This window comes from Macrotis lagotis, chromosome 2, assembly GCF_037893015.1.
Source record: "Macrotis lagotis isolate mMagLag1 chromosome 2, bilby.v1.9.chrom.fasta, whole genome shotgun sequence".
NCBI classification, from domain to species: Eukaryota; Metazoa; Chordata; class Mammalia; order Peramelemorphia; family Peramelidae; genus Macrotis; species Macrotis lagotis.
This window is the reverse complement of record NC_133659.1, coordinates 279725443-279740740: the sequence shown is the minus strand read 5'-3', so window position 1 is coordinate 279740740 and position 15298 is coordinate 279725443. Positions and strand designations below refer to the sequence as shown.

Below are 15298 nucleotides of genomic sequence, written 5' to 3'. Positions count from 1 at the left end.
AAAGTTCATAAAGCATGCACTCTCTTTTATCTGCCTCCCACAGAATCTTAATGAAAAGACCAATTAAAAATTTAGGGTTTTTTTTTTTACTTGTCTAGGGCAAAGACAGAGGAAGCATGGATTTTCTTTTGTGTAGGCAAGTTGTGAAAATAAGGGTAGAATTCCATCAAGATCCAGTAATGGAAGAAATATGAATCTGAGGCACCTTAGGATGGTCATCAGTAATTGTGCATATCATTGAAGTTTATCATCATTTCTCCAATTCTAAATCAAGAGCTGTGAAGTGTTAAACATACATAATCCTAATGTTTGTAAGGGAACAATTTGTCTGATATGCAATTATGATAGTTTACAGTTTTAAAAGAATTTCAATTTATTCTTCACTGTAAATGATAGTAAAATAGAGGCCAAATAAACTTTCTTATGGGTGAATTAACTCCATTGGGATTTCTTATTCAAGTACAGCATGCTCTTATTTGCATAATTTCTCATCACTATTTCTCTGTGCATTTTTTCCACTGGTTCTCTTCAAGGCATCTCCAAGCATAAAAGTGTCTAGTATCCCTGCTGTAATTTTACTTACCAAAATGTACTTCTGAGTATTATTTTAATTAATTCAACTTTAGGATCATAGATCACTTGTCTACAATCAGATCCTTGTTTGAAAAGACTCATGACACCTCTTAGCTATCCATTTATGACCACTGATTGACTTCTTGGTACCAAAAATATTAAAATAAGACAAATGTAAATCTTCCATGTCATTAAAGCATAAACAACCTTGGGTACATTCCTTTTCAGTACCTGTCATTATTTTGAATATGCTTCATGGCCAGCTGCAGGCAGGATTGTGGAGTAGATGAAGTTGTCTTTATTAGACAAACCTTCTCTGTCCATACTTTCAAAGTACTGGCATTTAGCTGAGCAAGGATGCTACCCCTATCATGGCCTGCTTCTGTTGTCAGGGGACCCCTGTGTTCCAGACTTTTCTCTCTCCTGATAAAGTTTGCTGTCTTATGCCTCAGTGCCTCAGGGTCTTACTTTCCATCTGGGAGATGACAAAGGAAACCATACTAATGTGAAGTCAGACTAGGAAGGGTTAACATTCCATTTAAACTGTTTGCCCCAAGGTTAGTAATTATCTTTAAATTGTCAAATCTGCTAGCCTTTTTTTTCTCAATTTTTATCTTTCCTGACCTCTCTGTATCATTTAACACTGTTGACCATCCTCTCTCCTAGACAAGCATTCTATCATAGATTTTTCATAAAACTGCTCTTTCCTGATTTTCCTCCTTGATTATCACTTTGCTTTCCCTTCTGCCTCCTATGTATTACTGGGTTCACTTCTATTCCCTTTACCCTGCTTTCTCATCAATCTCATTGACTTCCATGGATTCAGCTTTCACCATTAAATGCAGATGACTCTTAGATCTACATATCCTACTCTGTTCTTTCTCTTGAACTTCAGTCCGATTTTACTATCCATGGGGTATCTCAAACTCAACATGTCTGGATAGATCTCATTTTTCTTTACCCCTCAGGTCCCATCCCTAGTCCCAAATTCCTAATTTCAGTTAAGAGCACCTTCTTCCCTGGATTCATCCTTTACTTCTCCCTTCCTTCAATTTTCACATCTAACTGATTGCTAAGTCTTGACCTTACAGTCTCTCAGTAGCTTTCATTTGTCCTCATCCAGTTCAGGCGCTCATCAACCCCTGGTTAAACTACTGTGGTACCTTTCTAATTGCTCTCCTCTCCTCCAGTTTCTCTATTTTATAATCCAACTGCTTCACAATTGCCAGACCCATATTCCTAAATCATGTCCCTTATTATGCCATTCCTTTGCCCAGTAAGCTTCACTGGCTTCCTGTGGCTCTGGGAAAAAATACAAAGTCCTCTGTTTGGTTTTTAAAACCCTTCACAACCTAATTCCAACCTAACTTTCTGAACTAATAACTTTCCTCCACATTTTGCACCCCAGAAAAATTGGCCTACTGGCTGTTCCCATTATATAATATTGTATCCCTTATCTTCATGCCTTTGTCTCAATGGTGACATGTGTGGGAAAAATTTCTTCCTTACTTCCATCCTCAAGAATCACCTTTCCTTCTAGGAAACATATCCTGCACTCCCTAGTTGCTAATGTCCTCCCCTATAGAAATTACTTTGTATTATATATTTGATTTTTTTGTTTACATGTTATTACCTCTTCTCCCTACTCATGTAAACTAATTGGGGGACAGGTACTACTTCACTTTTGTCTTTGTCTCCTCAGTGGATGGCATATAATAAACAATTAATAAAAGCTTATTAATTTGCATTGATCATTACTAGCCTTTCTCCCTCATTTCCCTGATGCCACATGTATAACATTTTCATTTTTAACATAGATCTTATGGAAATAGTATGTTCCTCCAAAGTAAAGATATGTCTGAATATGGGCCAGAAAAAAAAAATTTTGTTTGGAAAGATTGATGAGAAGTCAACTCATTAATCATGCTACTTGTTAACAAATCAGCTAAAAGTTGCTTGAAAGAAAAAGAAAACTAACAGCTAACATTTCTGGGTTTCAGTGATTCATGTGATATTTGCATTATCTTCAGCCAAACTTAATTATGTCACACATGGGAACTCAAAAATGCAAGTGGCATATTTGGATCGACACCTATGTGCTGCTGACTTGTTGGTGCAGAGACCATATTTGTTCTGAATGACTTCTACTAGTTGCTATGAACTGAGAGTTATTTTTTCCCCACTATTTTTCCAGCGGTTGCTCTATACTCAATCTCTATGCATTGTACACAGGAACTGCCAAGAAAAAGCTGTTGTTTTTGAACCATTCTGGAATATAAATAGTACATTTTAGGAGGAGATGGAGCATGAAGACATGCCAGGACATTTTGATATGACTCCAATTCATGTCACAGGTTTCCATATAGAAATTAAAGCAACTGTGTCTCTAGTATCTTGTCATCTTTTTACCCACCATGCAATAGAAAAGAACAAATGAGACAAATAAAAATCATTAGAATGCCATTTTCTAAAGTTGGAGATAGACCAATCATCACGGAATCACAGAATGTTAACATTAGAAACCCACCTGAGAGGTCATTAGTCTAGCCTTCTTTTATAAGTGAAAAAACAGGCCCAGAGGATTTTAATGACTTGCCCAAATCATATATGTAGGGGGAAGAGCTGACATGTGAATATGGGTCTTCTGACCCCAAATCTAGACTTCGTTGTTGTGTCTTGTTGTCAACCTTTTGGCAGTGTCCTATAAGGGGTCTCTTTCCATATCTGAACCTCAGTTTTTTTCTCTGTTAAGTGGAGGTAATATTGAGATCATTTCATGTTTATCTTGCTTTCTGTAGTGAATACTCAATAATTGCAAAACACCGAGATTAGAAATGGAGTGGATGAGAAATAGCTAGAAGTTCAGTTTTGGTTGCAATGCTGGATTTAACCAGGTTGTGAAGGGCTTTAAATTACCAGAGTAGTTTATATTTTATTCAGTGAAACAGGGAGCCACAAGAATTTATTAAGAAGGGTAATGACTTGGACAAATTATGCTTTTTTTAAAATTTATTTTTATTAAAGATATTATTTGAGTTTTACAATTTTCCCCCCAATCTTACTTCCCTCCCCCACCCCACCCCCATGGAAAGCAATCTGTCAGTCTTTACTTTGTTTCCATGTTGTACCTTGATCCAAATTGGTTGTGATGAGAGAGAAATCACATCCTTAAAGAAGAAACATAAAGTATAAGAGGTAACAAGATCAGACAATAAGATATCTGTTGGGAATAGTCCTTGAACTTTGTTCAAACCCCACAGCTCCTTATCTGGATACAGATGGCACTCTCCTTTGCAGACAGCCCAAAATTGTTCCCAATTGTTGTACTGATGGAATGAGCAAGTCCTTCAAGCTTGATCATCACCCCCATGTTGCTGTTAGGGTATACAGTGTTTTTCTGGTTCTGTTCATCTCACTCAGCATCAGTTCATGCAAATCCCTCCAGGCTTCCCTGAAATCCCATCCCTCTTGGTTTCTTTTTTTTAAATTTATTTTTTATTAAAGATATTATCTGAGTTTTACAATTTCCCCCCCAATCTTGCTTTCCCCCCCCCCCACAGAAAGCAATCTGTCAGTCTTTACTTTGTTTCCATGTTGTACCTTGATCCAAATTGGGTGTGATGAGAGAGAAATCATATCCTTAAAGAAGAGAAGTCTAAGAGGTAATAAGATCAGACAATAAGATATCTGTTTTTTTCTAAATTAAAGGGAATGGTCCTTGCACTTTGTTCAAACTCCACAGCTCCTTATCTGGATACAGATGGCACTCTCCTTTGCAGACAGCCCCAAATTGTTCCTGATTGTTGCACTGATAGAATGAGCAAGTCCTTCAAGGTTGAACATCACTCCCATGTTGCTGTTAGGGTGTACAGTGTTTTTCTGGTTCTGCTTATCTTACTCCCTCTTGGTTTCTAATACAACAATAGTGTTCCATGACATACACATACTACAGTTTGCTAAGCCATTCCCCAACTGAAGGACATTTATTTGATTTCCAATTCTTTGTCAGCACAAACAGGGCTGCTAGGACAAATCTATGCTTAAGGGAATCTATTTAGCATCTTTGTGTGGAATGTATTGGGGTAAGGAGAGACTAGATAATTAAGTGAAAAGGAAAAGAACCTATATATTTGAAAATATTTATAACAGCTCTCTTTATGGTAGCAAAAACTGGAATTTTCAGGGTTGCCTGTCAATTTGGGAATGGCTAAACAAATTGTGGTATATGATTTTGATGGAATACTACTGTGCTGTAAGAAATGATGAACTCAATTTTTGGAAATACATGGAAAGACCTGCACCAAATAATAAAGAGCAAATTGAGAACTGAATACATTGTATACGGTAACAGCAATATTGTTTTAAGAATGATATTGAGTGAAGAAGTTGTTTTTGTCTATGAATAAAATAAGTATAAAAGGGCATATGAAGGATTCTATCACATCTAGAGAAAGAAATGATAAATAGATATATAAATAATTATATATATATGTAGTTAATTGATTGCTTCTTATTCTTCCATATTGAAGAAAATCACAACAATATTATTATATTTGAGACAAATTATAGTATATCCAACAGTGGCCAATTAGACTAATACAAGCTTGGAATGCTCTACCACAGGCTGGGTGTTTACTGTAAACTTATGTATCTCATGTTTCCTTTGAGCTGCTTCAATTCTTCCTTGCTCATAGAGCAAACACACACACACACACACACACACACATATCCTTTTGTGTTTAATGGTAGTCATCTCTAGGGGGGATGAAAGGAGAAAAAGGGAAAAAAGAATGTACCTAATAATTTTATTGCATATTTGAAAAGAATAACAAGTCATGCATAGTAGATTTTCAATTTCATGTGCAATAAAAAGTTGCATGGTTATGGAAGTGCTTGGTTTATTCCATAAATTAAAAATGAAATAAAAATTTAAAAATAAGTGATGAAGGCTCACTTAGGAGAATGGCCAAAAGAAGGAGTCAGATGTGAGAGATGTCAAGGAAATAAAGCATTAGACTTTAGTAACTATTTGGTTAAGGAAGAAGGAAAAGGGGGAAATTGAGGATAATGCCAAAGACTGGATGGGGATGACTTCAATAACATTAGAAAAGTTAGGAAGAGGAATAGACTTAAAGGTAAAAAATAATGAATTCTTTTTTGGATATGTTGAAATTGAGATGTCCATGTACCAACTAATTTGAAACATCCACTAGATGGTTTATTATGAAAGAGAGGCACTATGGAGACTTCCTGGATATAGAGATCTGAGGAAACCCTCAGAGATGATGAGAGTTAAATCTATGGGCCATTGATGAGCTTGCCTTGAGAATAAAGAGACAGGAAACAAAGGTCCTGAAGAGATCCTTGGAGTACACCTAGATATAGGGGCATTATTAAGAAAAAGACCCAGTAAAGGAGACTACAAAGAATGATCAAGTAGGTGAGAGAACCAAGAAAGAAGAGTGTCATGATAAGCTGGAGAGGAAAGAACAGGATTGTTACGAATGCCAAATGCTCAAAGAGGTCAAAGATGAAAACTGAGAAAAAGTCAGGTGATATGGAAATGAAGAGATCTTTGGTAATAGAAAAACTGGAAATTGCTGATCTATATTGGCAAGAAAGGGCAATATTACTTGTTTCTTATGCCAATAAAATAATATGTCCAAAGCAAAACAAAAGTAAAAATCAAGATATGTGGGGAATTGTGTGTGTGTGTGTGTGTGTGTGTGTGTGTGTGTGTGTGTGTGTGTGTGTGTATGAGAGAGAGAGAGAGAGAGAGAGAGAGAGAGAGAGAGAGAGAGAGAGAAAAGAGAGAGAAGAGAGAAGAGAGAGATCAAGGGATCTGGGATTAATTGAAGCCCTTAGTCAACTGATGAAAAGATTACAAAGAAAATGAGAACTTATTGAATGGCCAAATGTTGTAAGGGTGTGTCACTTTGAGCTATCTGAAGTAAAGATTTGTTGTTGAGTCATATTCAGTTGTGTCTAACTCCATTTGGGGTTTTCTTGGCAAAGATACTGGAGTAGTTTGCCATTTCCTTCTCCAAATCATTTTACAGATGAGGAATTTAGTCAAGCAAGGTCAAGTGACTTTGCCAGGGTCACACAGCTAGTGAGTGTGTGAGACCAGTTTTGAACTCAGGAAGATGAATCTTTCTGATTCCAGGCCCAATGCTCTCTCCTTTGCACCACCTAATTGCTTTCCTCACCCTTCCAGTAAAGGATTCCAGACCTTAATTTGTTCATTTTCATTTATAAGGGTCAAGAAACTCCTTTGAGGATTGTTGTCTATGGATCTAGCTTTTCTTTGTCCTCTGACTAGGAACTGAGAATTTGAAATTGAAAGTACCAATCTTGTTAGAATCAAATTGTGGAGTGGTTCAAACTCTTGACTACTTCTAGTTGAGTATGAAGGGAACTTGGGTTTCTCTCCTCTACCTTCACCTGGTCAGCAAAGTCCTCTTGAAGCCACAGCACATGGATGAGTCCAGCTGAGGAATTAAATTTGAGTTTCTTATGACAGAAGTTGAAATAAGGGTTCCTTGAATTCAATGAAGTTTTTAAAATGAGACTTGTTTAGTTTCTCCTACCCATTTCAATTCATTTGACAACAAAGTCTCCTCCAAATGAAAGATAGACAACTTTTTAGATTTTTCAAGGCAATGGGGTTAAGTGGCTTGCCCAAGGTCACACAGCTAGGTAATTATTAAGTGTCTGAGGCTGGATTTGAACTCAGGTACTCCTGCCTCCAGGGCTGGTGCTCTATCCACTGTGCCACCTAGCTGCCCAGGACAACTTTTAAAAAAAAATTTTTTGAATATCAAATTCTCTTCCTCCTTTCCTCCTTTCCTCCTTCTTTGAGAAGACAGTTTGACATAGGTTATATATGTACAGTCATGCAAAACATTTCCTTATTAGTCATGTTGTAAATGAAAATTTATCATTAAAAAAACAAAAAAAGTTAAGAAAAAAGTATGCTTTGATTTTCATTCAGACTCTTCAGTTCTTTCTCTGAATGAGGCTAACATGTCTCATCATCTTGAATAATTGAGAATATTGCTGAGAATAGCTAAGTCATTTGTGGTTAGTTACCAAACAATATTGCTGTTACGAAACAATATTGTCGCCAGTGTTCTCCTGATTCTGCTCAGTTCGCGCAAGTATTCCCAGGTTTTCCTGAAAGCATCCCCCCTTGTAATTTCTTATAGCACAATAGTATTCTATCACAATTACAAATCACAACTTGTTGGGCCATTCCCCAGTTGATGGGTACCCCTCCTCAATACCCCTCCTCAATTTCCGGCTCTTTTCTATAGCAAAAGAGTTGCTATAAATATTTTTGTACATATACTTTTCCTTTGGATAAAATCCCAAATTGCTCTCCAGAATGGTTAGACCAGTCCACAATACAGCCAGTAGTGTGTTAGTGTCCCAATTTTTCTACATCCCCTCCAACATTTGTCATTTTTGTTTTCTGTCATATTAACAAATCTAATAGGTATGTAGTGATAGATCAGAGTTGTTTTAATTTGCATTTCTCTAATCAGTAGTTATTTAGAACATTTTTTCATATGACCAAAGATAGTTTTGATTTCTTTGTCTGAAAATTGCCTATTCCTATCCTTTGATCATTTGTTAACTGAGGAATGACTTATAAATTTGATTCCGCTCTCTATGTTTTTGAGAAATGAGGCATTTATCAGAGAAATTTGCTGTAAAAATTTTCTCCAAGTTTCTGTAAGATACTAATTTTTAATCTACTTTCTTATCCACTTCCATTTTATAGGTGAACTCATTCCATTCACATTCATGGTTATAATTACGAACTTTGTATTTCTCCCTCCAATCAATTTTTCCCCATTTATCCTTATCACTCCCTCTTTTCACCCTCTTCTTCTAAGGAGGGGAAATTAAACCCATGGATAAGACTTACCTGTCCAAAAGGAGATTTATTAAAGTACATTATGTATACCCAGCTAAGACCTCAGGAAGGTTGGAGATAGCAGTAGAATGCTATAGCCTTTTAAATCCATGTCTGAAATAGGGTAGTAGTATGACAGGTGCAAAGATGGCTTCCCAGATTTTCCTTTGTGCATATGAACATTTCCATCTCTGATGGAACATTCAATGGAACCTGATAAGTGTTAGAACTGATCACTCTCTTATAGGGGTTCCAGGAAGATGATTGGGGAATTCAGGTGTTATCTACTATTTCTATCTTCAGATCTTTGCTTTTGAGTTCAATAATTTTTTTGAGAGAGATGAGAGTATGTAAGTGGAATGTTCTCAGATATAACCAGTTTACCAAGGAGATATGGAGAGTTTATAATGTCACTCACTATGGGGCTGTCCTGGCCCAGATGGACACTTTATCTGTGAAGTTATTATTGGATAAAGATGGGGAGACATTCTTGAATTGTTTTAAGGGTGAAAACAAAAAAGCAAAAGTCAGTTAACCTTCATGGGATATATGCCAGCTATCTGGCAAGTACCAGGAAAATTGTCTTCATTTATTTTCTCAAGGGATGAATCAAAACATGTCTCATGGAGGTACTTATGTTTTCTTTCCCCTTGGGATTCTAAATATGAAATGTTGACTCAGATTCCATGGTGAGGAGAGAAACTTCCAAGACATAAAAATTGTAACAAGGAGATAAAAGCAGCTATGCATAAATAGGTAGGGGTGTGTTTGTGTTTGTGTGTGTATGTGTGGAGAGAGAGGAGAGCAATAGAAACTCGTTTACTTTCCTCAGGGTGAGGAAGAATAGTATTTGTGCTTACAAAATTCTAAAAAGCTAAATTATATTCATCAATATGTATATGCATTTGTATTATGTATGTATATACCCATACATACCAAAGAAGTGGTCATAGGAACTACCAAGACCAGATATTATGAAGAGCATTGTACCAGTTATAAATATATTGGTCCTTCCATAGTCCACCACCTTGAAGTCTCTAATTTAGTAATCATTGAATGAATAGACAAGGGCATGAACTGGGGTGACCCTTGAATGTCATGAAAGTAAGAGAATCAGGTTGGGCTTTTAGCATCCCTTTGCATCAATACTGACAGAAGCTCACTATTGTCTTCTTAGACTTCCCAAAACTATATATATTAACACAAAAGAATCATTTAAACTTGAGAAAATGCCCGATTCTTTAAAAAGAAGGAAAAAGACTTCATTCACTCTTTGATCTTCAACTCTGCAGATTCAGGGACACAATGATAGTGACATTAAAGTTAATCATAAAACATTTTAGGGTTTCTTGCAGTGCTCAGAGGAATTTGTTGTAAAAGGAAAAAAAGTTCCAAGAACTTCAAACTATTTTGTTAGTCTTGGATCTGAAAATCACAGACTGACCAATGAGACTTCCTCAGCTCTACTCCCCAGGTGGTCATTCTTTATGTTTCCTTTTCCAAGCTGTTGAATTTCTTTTGTGGACTTGCCATTTCTTTTTTCATTTCTTCTATTTGATTTTTTAAAATCCTTTTTTGATCTCTTCCAAGAAGACTTTTTGGATTACAGACCAATTCATATTCCCTCCTGGGGCTTCAGATATAGGCCTTTTCCCAATGTCATCTACAGAAATGGTGTTTTGATCTATCTTATCACCATAGTAGCTTTCTATAGTTAAGACTTTCCTCTCTAGCTTATAATTTGCCCAGTTCATGGTTTTTAAAGTAGAGCTGTGCTCCTGAGTCACAAGAGAACACATACTCATGATTAACCTAGTTCATAATTTTTGTTTTGGTTTTTTTTTAGGCTTTTGCAAGGCAAATGGGGTTAAATGGCTTGCCCAAGGCCACACAGCTAGGTAATTATTAAGTGTCTGATACCGAATTTGAACCCAGGTACTCCTGACTCTAAGGCCAGTGCTTTATCCACTATGCCACCTAGCCACCCCTCTAGTTCATAATTTTTAAGGTAGAGTTCTACTCCTGGATCACAGGAGAGTACTATCTAAAATTTCCTGGTCTTGGGGTCAAAGGCCTGTTCACCAACCTTCTGAGCATTGGGGCCTCTGCTCTGGTGTTAGGGGCTTTCCTATGACACTGGCATTGCCTATCAATTTGCCTTCTACAGTGGGCCTGGAGGTCTCTCAGTTAGTCTGCTGTGTTACTGGCTTCAGTTAGTGAGCTGGGTTCTGACTGAGAGTCTCTTGCTGCCCTCTCTATCCCTGCCTATACCGGGCCATGTTCTCTTTGAGCCCAAATGAGACAGATCTTTCTTGAAGTCCTTCCAAGATTTCTTAAGTTGGAAAATGCTCCATTCTTTTATGGGTTCTATCACTCCAGAATCCATTTAGAGGTTTGAGTAACATTATTTCTGAGGTATACTTCAAAAAATATAGGGAAATTCCTGGCTTCTGCCAGAGGTCATTCTTTGGAATGGTCAATTCATGTACTATAGTGCCCTCATTGTTCCAAACATATCAGACCAAATATTTGGCTACGCCAGATGGGAAACCTTCCTGTGTAAAGGACAACCCAAGGAGGAATCTTGAACTAAGAGGATCATATCATTACCTTTGTAAGGATGTCCACTTTATTCACAGTCACATTCACTAATTTGACCATCAGCATTCCTCATGGGCTACTGGTGCTATCCCCACTTACCCAGCTTCAAACTATTCTAGATAGTGCTTTATAGTAAAGTCTCAAGAGTTTCCATTTATGACTACTCAGGGTGATGTTATTTTCATACATCAATACCAGCAAGTTTACAGTTGCAACACAATACATACTAAACAATGGAAAGCATTCATCTTTTGTACCCATTAAGTTTATAGTAAACTTTCCTGCTCTTTTCCTCCCTTCTTCATTTAATATATTCTGATAAAAACAGCAATAATAATAATCATAATCATAATCATAATCATAGCATAATAATTAAGTTACAAAGACCATACATTGATACTGTGAATTCTTACATGGAAAGTGTTAGGGGAAAGTCATTTGAATTAGCTACCCCAGTAGAGTTCAGATTTTTGTAATAGATATATCAAAAACTAATTTTCATTTCAGTATGAAGTACAGGCAGGTGTTTTTGTTTATTTTTTTATAAATTAGGGACGTTTTAGTAAAGCTTATTAACTAGTTGGGGAAAATACTGCTATTTATTATAGAAGGGCTCACAGGAGAGTGGAAATCAAGAATGGAGTGGATATGCTCCTACAAACCCCATGGAACAATAATTGTGTCATATCCTCCTTTGCTCATGGTTCCTATTTTTTATTTTTTTAATAGCACTTTTTTCCAGTCTTGATTTTTTATTCACTTTGTCCAGTCTTATCAAACTTGAGAGATAGATGTGAGGACCTTTGTGAAATCTACACAGGAAAACATTTCCATTAAAGCTGTATGAAAATTAATACAAATATGAAAATTATTGTACATCATACCAGATAAAGTTCAACTTCAAGATCCTTTCACTAATATGATTTGTTTTGAAAGAATATGGTTAGAGCATTATTGATAACAGAAAGTAAGGAGTCCAAGACTTTGGAAAGTGGTTTGATATTACATAAGGGCAATGTCTCAGCTAGATAGTGGCAGTGATCTGCTATTACCAGTTTTTCCACCATCACCAACACCACCACTAAGAGTGAGAAACAATGGGAGAAATTGGAATTAGGAGGAGAAATGAGTATAAAAAAGTAACTTGGCATGTGTATGGGTATACCCACTAGCTACCTTGCTGTATAATGTGTCATCTGTCAGAATTTTAAATTATAAGCTACTGAGCACCAGTAATGTAGCTTATCTGGAAGGAAACAAAGGACGTGACAGTCATCCAGAATGAATGAATATGTGTAATTGCAAATAACTTCTTTTGTATTCTATGACTATATTCCAAATAATTCAAGCTCTTATGAATTGTATTACTTTAAAACCATGCTTTTTGTTCTCATGCAGTTGTTTAGGTATTCTAAAAAGCAGTACTGCCAACTGATTACTAGGGAGGAGAATGGAGTTAGAAGACCCTGACAAATTTTGGATTAAATAAGCCCTTAACTGGCAAATTGAATAATCATGTTATATTTGGTAGGGGAATGTCATGTTTTGTTATATGGGAGAAAGCCTTAGATCCTCTGAATAGAAGGTCCAAAAGTCAAACTCATAATCTGATATTAAGATTCATATGCTTTCTGTCCCAATTAGCTTGAAACTTTAAAATCTAAAAATCAATGAGTCCTGTGAATCTTTATTCATTGCCAATTTTTAAGAGTTTCTGGACTGTCTTTCATATGTAAATGTACTATTCAAAACCTGACCATCTTTACCAGGTCCAAAGGGGTCTTTCAGAATGTGAATCCTTATAACTTACTAATGAGACCATTCCATGTCTGAGAGGGAATGTCATTTTATCTCATTGAATTTGTTTCTTACATCTTGCTATTCCATCTAGTGGACTTGACTGATCAGGTGTCCCCTAAATAGTACCTCCCCCATATGCACAAATTTAGAGAATCCATCCCCAATGTTCACATGGACTATTTGTGTCTGACTTGTAGTAAAGCATTTTGAGCTCATATTTGTCTGATCAGTCACATTTTGACTCAAAAATAATGATGTCATTTTGGTCCTCTTCAAGAATGAAGGATAACAACCAGCTAACCTTCCTCTACAAAAGAAATATCAAATGCAGCCAGTTTTTATTAGTTTTGTTTGCTCTTTAAGTTCTCTTTGCTCTTTAACTCAGTTGTAAATGTGCTGGAATGAAAAGTCATTTTAGCAATAGCTATTGACATACTTGTGATCTAACATTCAGAAAATGCAAATCCCTGAAGGAGCTGACTGTTCCAGAACTCCCTTTTCACTATGACTGCAACAGTTGGCAGTTCTTCTAGGACTTTGTAGATAACTTTTAGGGAGTTGCCTGAGGCACATGGGCATTGAGTGAATTGCCAAGGGTCACATAACTAGTAAGTGTCTTAGGCTGGTCTTGAACTGCCACCCCTAGTCTTTTTGGTTCCAGATTCGGCCTAGTATCTACTATGTCACCACTGCCACTAACAAGATTATAATTCTTCATCATATAAAACTAAATGGACTTAAAACTCAAAATTGTATGTCATTTATATGAATATTTCTTTTTTGTTTCTTTTTGCTGGTAATGATAGGACAAAAATACTGTACAAAATATATGTTGTGGTTTTGAGTACAAGGGCATTAGTTCTACTATGAATAATAAGAGTCCAATGGCATTTTCAGACAGATACAGAACAATCAAACTTTTTAAAAGGTGAGAATACTGTTGAAATTTAAATTCATTTAAAGAAATGCAGAAGAGTTTTAGTTGAAATTTTTTGTTCTTGTTTCCTATAAAGTCCTAACCATATCATTTTTATTCTCCAATTCCCAAAGGACATCTCAAAAAAAAATCAGGTGTGTCATTTGAGTGAGAACTAGTTTCCATGGTATCAATGTTATAGTGAATATAATTTTCTACTCTTGAGAAAAGAAGTCACCAGAGTGACAATAATTTGACTTCCGACAGAATCTTAGAAGAAAACAAGAAGTCAGATTGTGATTATGTTGCAAGTTATCTATACAATCTTGGGCAACTCATTTAGTCTCTTTGCTTAAAAGATAAGAGGGATCCTATGTTGATCCCAGTCTCTCCTGACTCTCGATTACCTCTAAGATCAAATATAAATTTCTCTAGATCTGTAGTCATTTAAAGCACAGTCTGCAGCTTACATTTCAGCCATGGCAGCCATCAAAAATGTTCTGATTTTTGTGGGCTATCATGACTGAAAGTTTTTGATAACTGTTATAGTTGAAATATATACCACCCTACAGCCAACCTGATAATGAGATTCTTCAGACATAGCAAGATTGAGTTTCTGATGATAGAAGCGCAATAGTCCTTCATTTCCTGTGCTCATATTTGAGTCTTTTAGTTTGGTTGGATCTGTTGAACCTGACATGGCTTGTTTTCTGTTGGGCATAACCTTTAAGAATCCTAAGGTCATGAGATGCTGGGGTGGGACTTTCTCCTTATATTTATCATCATGGAAAAATATTTATTAACTTATGCAGAAAAGAACATGGAGTCCTGAACTGAAAATTTACATTCAAAGTCTGATATATTGATGCAATCACATCTGTAGAATCTTCATTAAGTTGAAGTATCAATGAACTGATACCTGATACATTAAGGACAGGAATTGTTTCTATTATATATAACTCAGAGATCCTTTCATTGCATTGGTGTGGTGTGGAGGAAACCTAGTGTCTACAGAGCAAAACTGAAGTTCTAGTAGATTCTAGCAAGATAAATACTTACTAGCTATGTGACCTTGGCCTAGTCATTTAACCTTGCTTACCTCAGATTCCTCATCTGTAAAGAATGAGTGGTAAGGAACTATTAAAGTTTTAAAAAAAACTGTCTCGAGGCAGCTAGGCTCATGGTCAAAAACAAAAATAAGCACCAGCTCCATGGTAAATCACTCCATTTTCTTTATGGAGAAAACTATATAATGAGGTCACAGTGAGTTGGGCATGATTGAAAGGACTCAACAACAATAATAAAAGCAAGGTAGAAAAGCTTTGGGTTTGCAGTAGCAATAAATAGTATGTATATCATTTGAAAACCTATCTAAATAAGTTAGTGCTATATGTCATTCTACCAATGGCTGGGACCATTTTTGAATGCCCAAAATTCACTTGGACCAGACACCAAGGCTAGTAAACTATGAATTGCTCAGTATGGGA

At 36.2% G+C, this 15298-nt stretch overlaps 1 protein-coding gene across 3 annotated transcripts in view; it reads left to right on the top strand.

The window, feature by feature from the left end:
- Positions 1–15298, top strand: part of SRGAP1 (SLIT-ROBO Rho GTPase activating protein 1) — a 325104-nt gene that overhangs the window by 1691 nt on the left and 308115 nt on the right. The window lies entirely within an intron of this gene.